Genomic DNA, 7402 nt, shown 5'->3' with positions numbered 1-7402 from the left:
TTCCTCAGATGTGAGAAGAAATGCTACCATAAGAAGCGTAGAACATATATCTGCAATAAATAAATCATTAAGAAAAGTGCTGACAGTAAAATTATTGCAATCAAAATAGTTAAGATAAATCAAACACCCAATGACAACACAATCCATCATCAGATAATTTAACATCTTTGCCCATCAATCAACAGGTTGGTTCACACCTCATAAACAATGCAATGAAATAGAAACCAGAGAAAGTATTGGCATCAATGTAGTATTTGAAATGTTAATTTAGTATAAAGCACCACTAAAGCATTCTAAATTCATTATACTTTACTAGCTGAGTGAAGAAAAACACTGAAGTGACTTAGTTTCTGCAGTACTGATAAATTGAAGAAATGCAACATCCCCATTAACTCCTGGGAATCTCTGGCTCATGGCTGCTCAAAGTGGAAGAGGAACATTTTTGATGGTATTGAGAACTTTAAGGCAAACATTGGGAGCACATAGAGGCCCTGTGTAAGAATTTAAGTTCCACACCTGCCATAGTATGATTTCAACTTGGATTGCTGGACTTTCCATCCAGGTCTCTGGACTATCAGTGTAGCAATTTAGCAGTTAGAGCGGCAGGGAAGTTCAGAGAGGAAATTCCAGGGCCACATTTCTTAGCAACTGAGGGCACGGTTCCAGCAGTGGATCAATTAAAAACAGAGGTATCAAGACGCCAGAGTTAAAGGAGTACAGACAACATGTCAGGTTGTAACTCTGGAGAGGAATACAAACATAGATAGGGAGTGGACCATGGAGAAATTTGAAAAACATGATAAGGGTTCTAAAATCAAGTTTAATTGAAAGACAAAATAAATCAGCAAGTATAGGCTGAGTAATTTGCTGTGAACAGATTACAGATTGCAGAGTATTTGATTAATTTAACTTTATGGAATCTGAAACATGAGAGACTAGATAGGAGTCATCTGATACAATCCAAATCTGTCCCTTAGTTTCACAGTTCATAAGATTTATAGTTATATCTGCTTATTTTCAAAATGATCTAACGTAGACAATGTATTGAGTCATTTGCTTTTGAACATGCTGACAGAGAATGGAACAACAGAGATTACAAATATCGAACTACCACCAATACAGCTTGCAAACAATGACATTGCATCAGCGGAAACAGACCAAGAAGATTCCTACAACACAGCAGCTAATAGGCTTGCCTGAATCCCCTCTCAAGATTGTTCACAAGACCCTAGTTTCAATATATACTACAGTGAATTGTTTAAATGCTAAAATTGGTCTATTTTAATCATGACAGTCAGAATTGGCTAATGGATCATAGCAATAGGGACCGTTGTTTGATGAAACTTTAATCTGACTGCATCTTGAATTGATGCTGTTGATATTCTGCAATATAGACTGTGAAATGTATCAGGATATAGATCTGGACAACATATTCTCATATTTTCTTCCTGTGATAACAATCTTGCAACTTATTGAATTCAAATATACGTTTGAGGTATAGAGAGAAAAAGGTGAACAATGTTAAAAAAAATGTAAAAAGGGGGAACAAGCCATTTTCTGGATTTGTCAATAGAAGTCAAGGAAATACAAACTCACCACATGTTTGGACAAATAATGAGCAACATAACTTGCCTTCTTTTTAACTAAAGACAGTGTATTAATTTGAAAACCAAGGCTGTTAGCAGAACTGCAATATAGAATTAAAGTTGATGAAAATAATGTAAAATGTACCATATGCTTAATGTTGATGAGTGGGATTGGACCTGAGTTGGGTCATATGATTGGTCTCTAGCCTCATTTGCTTACAAGTATTGATCTGCAGCATTGGTCACAGAGGCAGCATGTTTCTCCTAGGAGGCACCCTGATCAGCTGATGTTCTTGTGACTGACAAGAAAGAAAGCAATCCAGACTGGGCAGGATGTATAGTAGGAACCTCCAGGTACAATCCTGCTTCACCTAGCACTGCATTTAAGCAATTGAAATTTTTCTGACAATATCCACCAGAGGCCTGGCTGCTGTTTACATTATGTAGGACACATGCTGTGATCATGGGCAATCCAAATGTTGCAAACTGACTTCAAACTAGCATCTGACCCCCTATAAGCATATACAAAAGGAATTGTGTATAATTCAGGCATGGTGTCAATCTCTATGGAGAAGCCTTCATCCATCTGGCATGCAGCATACTTGCAGTCCAGAGTGAAATTGCGCACAACACCTGCTATATTGGATCCTGGGGTGTTCATTTTACTGCTGTCAAATGGGTATGGCACAAATTGGTTCAAGAGAAATAAATGTCTTACTGTGTTTCATAGGACCTTGGCGAGACTGCACCTGGAGTTTTGTGTACAGTTTTGATCTCCTTCCCCATAAAAGATTATCGGTAATATGGAGGCACAGCAATGAAAATTCACCAAACTGGTTTTTGAGATGGCACGTTTGCGTATAAGGATAGATTTTGTAGGTTGAGCCTCTATTCTAAAGAGTTTAGAAAACTGAGAGGTGATGTCACTGAAACTTCTAAAATTCTTATAGTGCTCAGTAGACTGGATACATGGAGAATGTTTCCTTGAGCTGAGTACTCTAGAGCCAGGGGTCAGAGTCTCGGATTAAGATGTAGGCCATTTAGAATAGAGGCGAGGAGAAATTTCTTCACCCAGAGGCTTGTGAATCTTTGCAATTCTCCAACCGAAAAAGCAAAATAGAGATAAGTAGGTTTCTAGATATTAAGGTTTCTCAAGGGATATGGGGATAGTTCAGGAACATGGAACTGAGCTAGAAGATCAGCCATGATCATGATGGAGCAGGCTTGAAGGGACAGATGATCTGCTTCTGCTCCTAATGTGCTGATGAATCAGTTGTCATTGCTATGTCCACAGGTTAGATGAAGGAAATTCCTTATTATCAAAATTTAATATGGAGATTCTTCGGAAATCAATAATTTCACATACGCATCAGATACTTAGAGCTGAATATTACAAACTTTATTTGAATGAAAGAATGAAAGCAGCTTTGAGAATTAATGATATTAGTTGTCTACTGATAAAATGCCAATAAGCTATAGAACACAAGAGGGTAATCTTTGCTCAGTGCCTCGCTGGGAGTCTGATGGCGCAAATCACTATCTTTGACAGACCCTCAGTGGAATCAAAATCAGTCAGGTTCTAAATGAGCGGTTTATTCATTCCAACAGATTACCAGGCAGAGACAAGGGATGAAGAAAAAAAAAATACCCTTGGTGATGATGCATAGAGAAGGAATTATTCAAAATCAATTTGTTTTCAAATGTCAGAATCAGATTCAGAATCAGGTTTATTATCACTGACTTATATGTCATGAAATTTGTTGTTTTTTGAAATTTATTGTTTTGCGGCAGCAGTACAGTGCAAAGACATAAAATTACTATAAATTACAGATTGACGCTTTTGTGTTTTCAGTTACTCTTGGAGGTTGCAGGAAGAGGAAGGCTGTATTTTTATTTTTCCCCGTTTATAAGGTGAATATAAATCATGGAATATTCATGGCAGTTACAATTTCAAGAATTAAATTTGCTGAGCCAAATTCTTCCTGTTATTATATTTTATGTTTTTATTAAACATGCTCTCCTATTCCCAATAGTTGTGATTTGATTATTGATTTACATAATCTGTGCTAAACATGGAGATGCAAGAAATTAAACAAATGAAAAATTCTCCTTCATTACCATTTGATTTTGCATTTTCCTGTCACCATGTCTACTGTTCAATGTTTGCATTAATGAAGGTGATATGAAAATCAAAACTTACTGAAAATAAGAAACTAAACATTTACACTTGTGCCCGGTGTCATGATCGAAAGACAATCAAGATCTAGCAGCACAAGGAGATAGCAGAACAGATGTTTGCTCAGAAAGGTAGGTTTTAAAGAGGTAATGAGGCAGACAGCATTATGTAGAGAAATTCAGAGCTTAGGCTTAGACACAGCAGCCAATTATGATCTGCGAGGGCCAGAATCAAAGCAATGCAGCTTTCTCAAAAGGCTGTAGGTCTGGAGGAGATTACTGAGATGGGAATGGTGAGCACATGGAGGGTTTGAAAGCAAGGATAATGATTTTAAAAAATGAGACGTAGGTTAACCAGGTGTCAGTGCATGTTAGCAAGCTCAGGTTGATGGGTGAATGGAATGGTGTGGGTCAGGATAAATCAGAAGTTTTGGATAAGCTCAAGCTTCTGGAGCTAAATGAGGGAAGATTTTACAGGGACTGCATTGGAAAGGACAAGTCAAGAGGAAACAAAGGCATAGAAGAGGTCTCAACAGCAGATGAGCAGGAGCATGTGCAGAGTTGCGAGTGGTCCAGAGGAGTAGAAGTGGCTGGTTCCGTGCTCCTAATGAATAGAGCAGATATGCTGTTGGAAGCACATCTTAGGGGTCAATAAGACATCAAAACATTTTGACCAACTTCAGTCCCCAGTCAGTAATCAGCAAACCAGAGATTATGTTAAGGACCAATGATATGTGGAATGTGACTGTCTAGTAGAAGTTAATCAACACATACTTAGGCCATATTCGTATTAGTCCAAAGTGTCCTGGCCAAAAATTATTCCCTAATCACTGTTAGAAAGATCCCTTGAATACTTGGTCATTATCACACTTGTGGCTGTGGAAACTTGCTGTACAACTGGATGTCATGTTTCCTACTTTGCAACAACGACTACTCTACAAAAGTATTTCTTTGGAACACCTGAAAGGAAAATGAGTGTGTGAAACATTTATGTAACAAGGATCAAGGATCTGATTACAGGAGATTCTATTTATTTATTATCAGGATTGATTTAATGTGCACAGCAGTCCTCTTGGTGAAGGTACTCCCACATGTTGTTGGTTGGGAGTTCCAGGATTTACAACCAACAAAGATGATGGAGCAGAAATTTCCAAGTCAGATCGGTGTGAAACTTGAAGTGGAACCTACAAGTGGTGGTGTTCCCAATGTGCCGGCTGTTCTTAATAGTGGAGGTTATGGGTCTGGAGGTGCTATTGGAGTAGCCTAAGTAAGTAACAACAGTGTATTTGTAGATCATACATACTATATCCGGAGTGGTGGAGGAATGAATGTTTACAGTGTGGATGGGGATCCAATGAATGGGTTGCATTGTCCTGGATGGTGCTGAGATCTTTTTAGTATTGTTGGCGCTGCACTTATCAAGACGAATTCAGAGTATTCTTTTGTAGTTCTTACTTGTATCTTATAGATAGTTGATGTCTTTGGGGGGATATGGGGGGCGTGGGGGCTAGAGGTGAGTCACTTGTACTAGATACCCAGCCTCTGACCTGCTCTTGTAATCACTGTGGCTGGTCCAGTTGAACTTTTAGTCAATGATGACCCGCTCCACCCCCAGGATGTTGATGGTGGGGTACTCTATGATAATAATGCATTTGAGTATCAAGGGTAGGCAGTTGGATTCTCTCTTGTTGGAGATAGTCATTGCCTGGCACTCTTTGGAACGAATGTTACTTGTCACATACCAGCTAATTCCTGTGCATTTCTAGGACTTGCTGCACACAGGCTTAGACTGCTTGGTTTGCCGAGAAGTTGTCAATAGATTCTAAGGCTAGTTACTTGATTGCCTTTGTGGATAGGAGCACATGGTTGAATTTTTGGAGGCATATTATTGTCTGTTATATCTGATGTTAATGAACTGAATGCAGAATGCCCAGCAGGACTATGCAAAGAAAATTTAACTTGCAATAGCAGCTGTTATGTAGCAACAGTTAGTTTCCCTATGCTGTTGAATGCAATGGTAGTTATGAATTCTTGCTCAGAAATGTCAAAGGTATTTCTTTTATAAATTCCTACATTTATAAAGGGATTTGTTTCTGCAACTTTGTCAGGCTGTACTAGTCCCCTGCTGTCTGTGGAGAAGCTGTAGGGAAGCGCAGAGAAGCTCTTTGCCTGTGTTGCAAAGAATAGCCTAAGCTGCAACAAATTTGAAACCCAGATTGGCACGAACACTGCCCAAGTATAATAGAGTAATGCAGAATTATGTTAATGTGCGAATTGAGCTATCCCAGGATACTATTATACAATGAATCCACCACTCAACCTATTTGAAATTGAAAAATTGAAACTCAGTCTTCACAATTAGAGGGGCAGCATATTACAATCAGGATAGGCATTGTGGTACCTCATTCCAATATCTTATTAAGTGAATAGCTATGCCAATCAGAAACCCATGGAGTGCCCACAGCTCCACTTGCACTATTTTATGTAGCTTTAGAATTATTTTTTTATACCTTATTTTGACCTTTAGGACTGAAATGAAGATAAAATTCTTCACTCAGGTGAACAAATGGATTCTCCGTCACAGAAGAAGGCAGAGGCCCAGTTGTTGAATATATTATAGAAGGAGGTAGATAGATTTCTGGACTCAAAAAGCATCAGTGGGCATGGGGAGAGAGTGGGTATATGATATTAAGAGAAAGAGGATCAGCCATGATTATATTGAATGGTTGAGCAGGCTCTTAGAGCCAAAAGATGCAAACTATCCTTTTAATTCATCTATCATTTCCTTGTTTTCATTCATTCCCCAGACTTGCTTTCTATAGGAAAAATAGTCACTTTGTCAATTCTTTTTCTTTTTCTCAGTTTTGTAATTTAATTTCTTTAAATCATTCTCTGTAATCATCAAACATTGACCCATCAGATCTCCGGAATGCTCCACTCTAAACATTTGGTCTCTTTCCTCTGTTTTTTTTAGGTGTTGCAATCTACCTTTCTGTTTTTCCTCAACTTTTAAAATACATTTTCCAATCCACTTTTGTCTATGTAGTCAGTCAATGTTCTCACTTGCTGAAGCTGGTCTTCCAGAACATTCCCATTTGTCCTCCTGCCCAAAATGTCTGCATCCACCCTGCATTGTTCTTTCAGACCCTTCTTGTCTCGACCAGCCCTTTGTTATTAATGAATATTAACCATGCAATATCTTTACAGGTTTAGTTTGTAAATATTTTCTGTTCAATCATTTTAAGATTATTCTTAAAATCTTGATTCATAAATATTAATTTTATGTTACATATGTACTGAATAGTATTCAATAATAATTTATTTTTAAAATTATAATTTTAGCATTTTGCTACTATTGTACATCATTAATATGTTTTTCATGTAATGTTCTGTTAACTATCATTTCCATATTTCAATCAGTTTATAGCAAAAATCATTATTTTTAACTTGGAGGGGAACTTGGATGTATTAAAGCAACACACAAAATGCTGGAGGAACTCAGCAGGTCAGACAGCATCTGTGGACGTTTTAGGCTGAGACCCTTCATCAGGATTGTGTCTCCATTTGGATGGTATTAAAGTTCTGTTAACAACGTAGCCCCTGTTCTTCTCAGTGGTGGAAGCAGCAGGGAATGAATCAAT

The sequence above is a fragment of the Pristis pectinata genome, chromosome 15 (genome assembly GCF_009764475.1).
Source record: "Pristis pectinata isolate sPriPec2 chromosome 15, sPriPec2.1.pri, whole genome shotgun sequence".
Lineage (NCBI taxonomy): Eukaryota > Metazoa > Chordata > Chondrichthyes > Rhinopristiformes > Pristidae > Pristis > Pristis pectinata.
Note: the sequence above shows the minus strand (reverse complement) of the source record.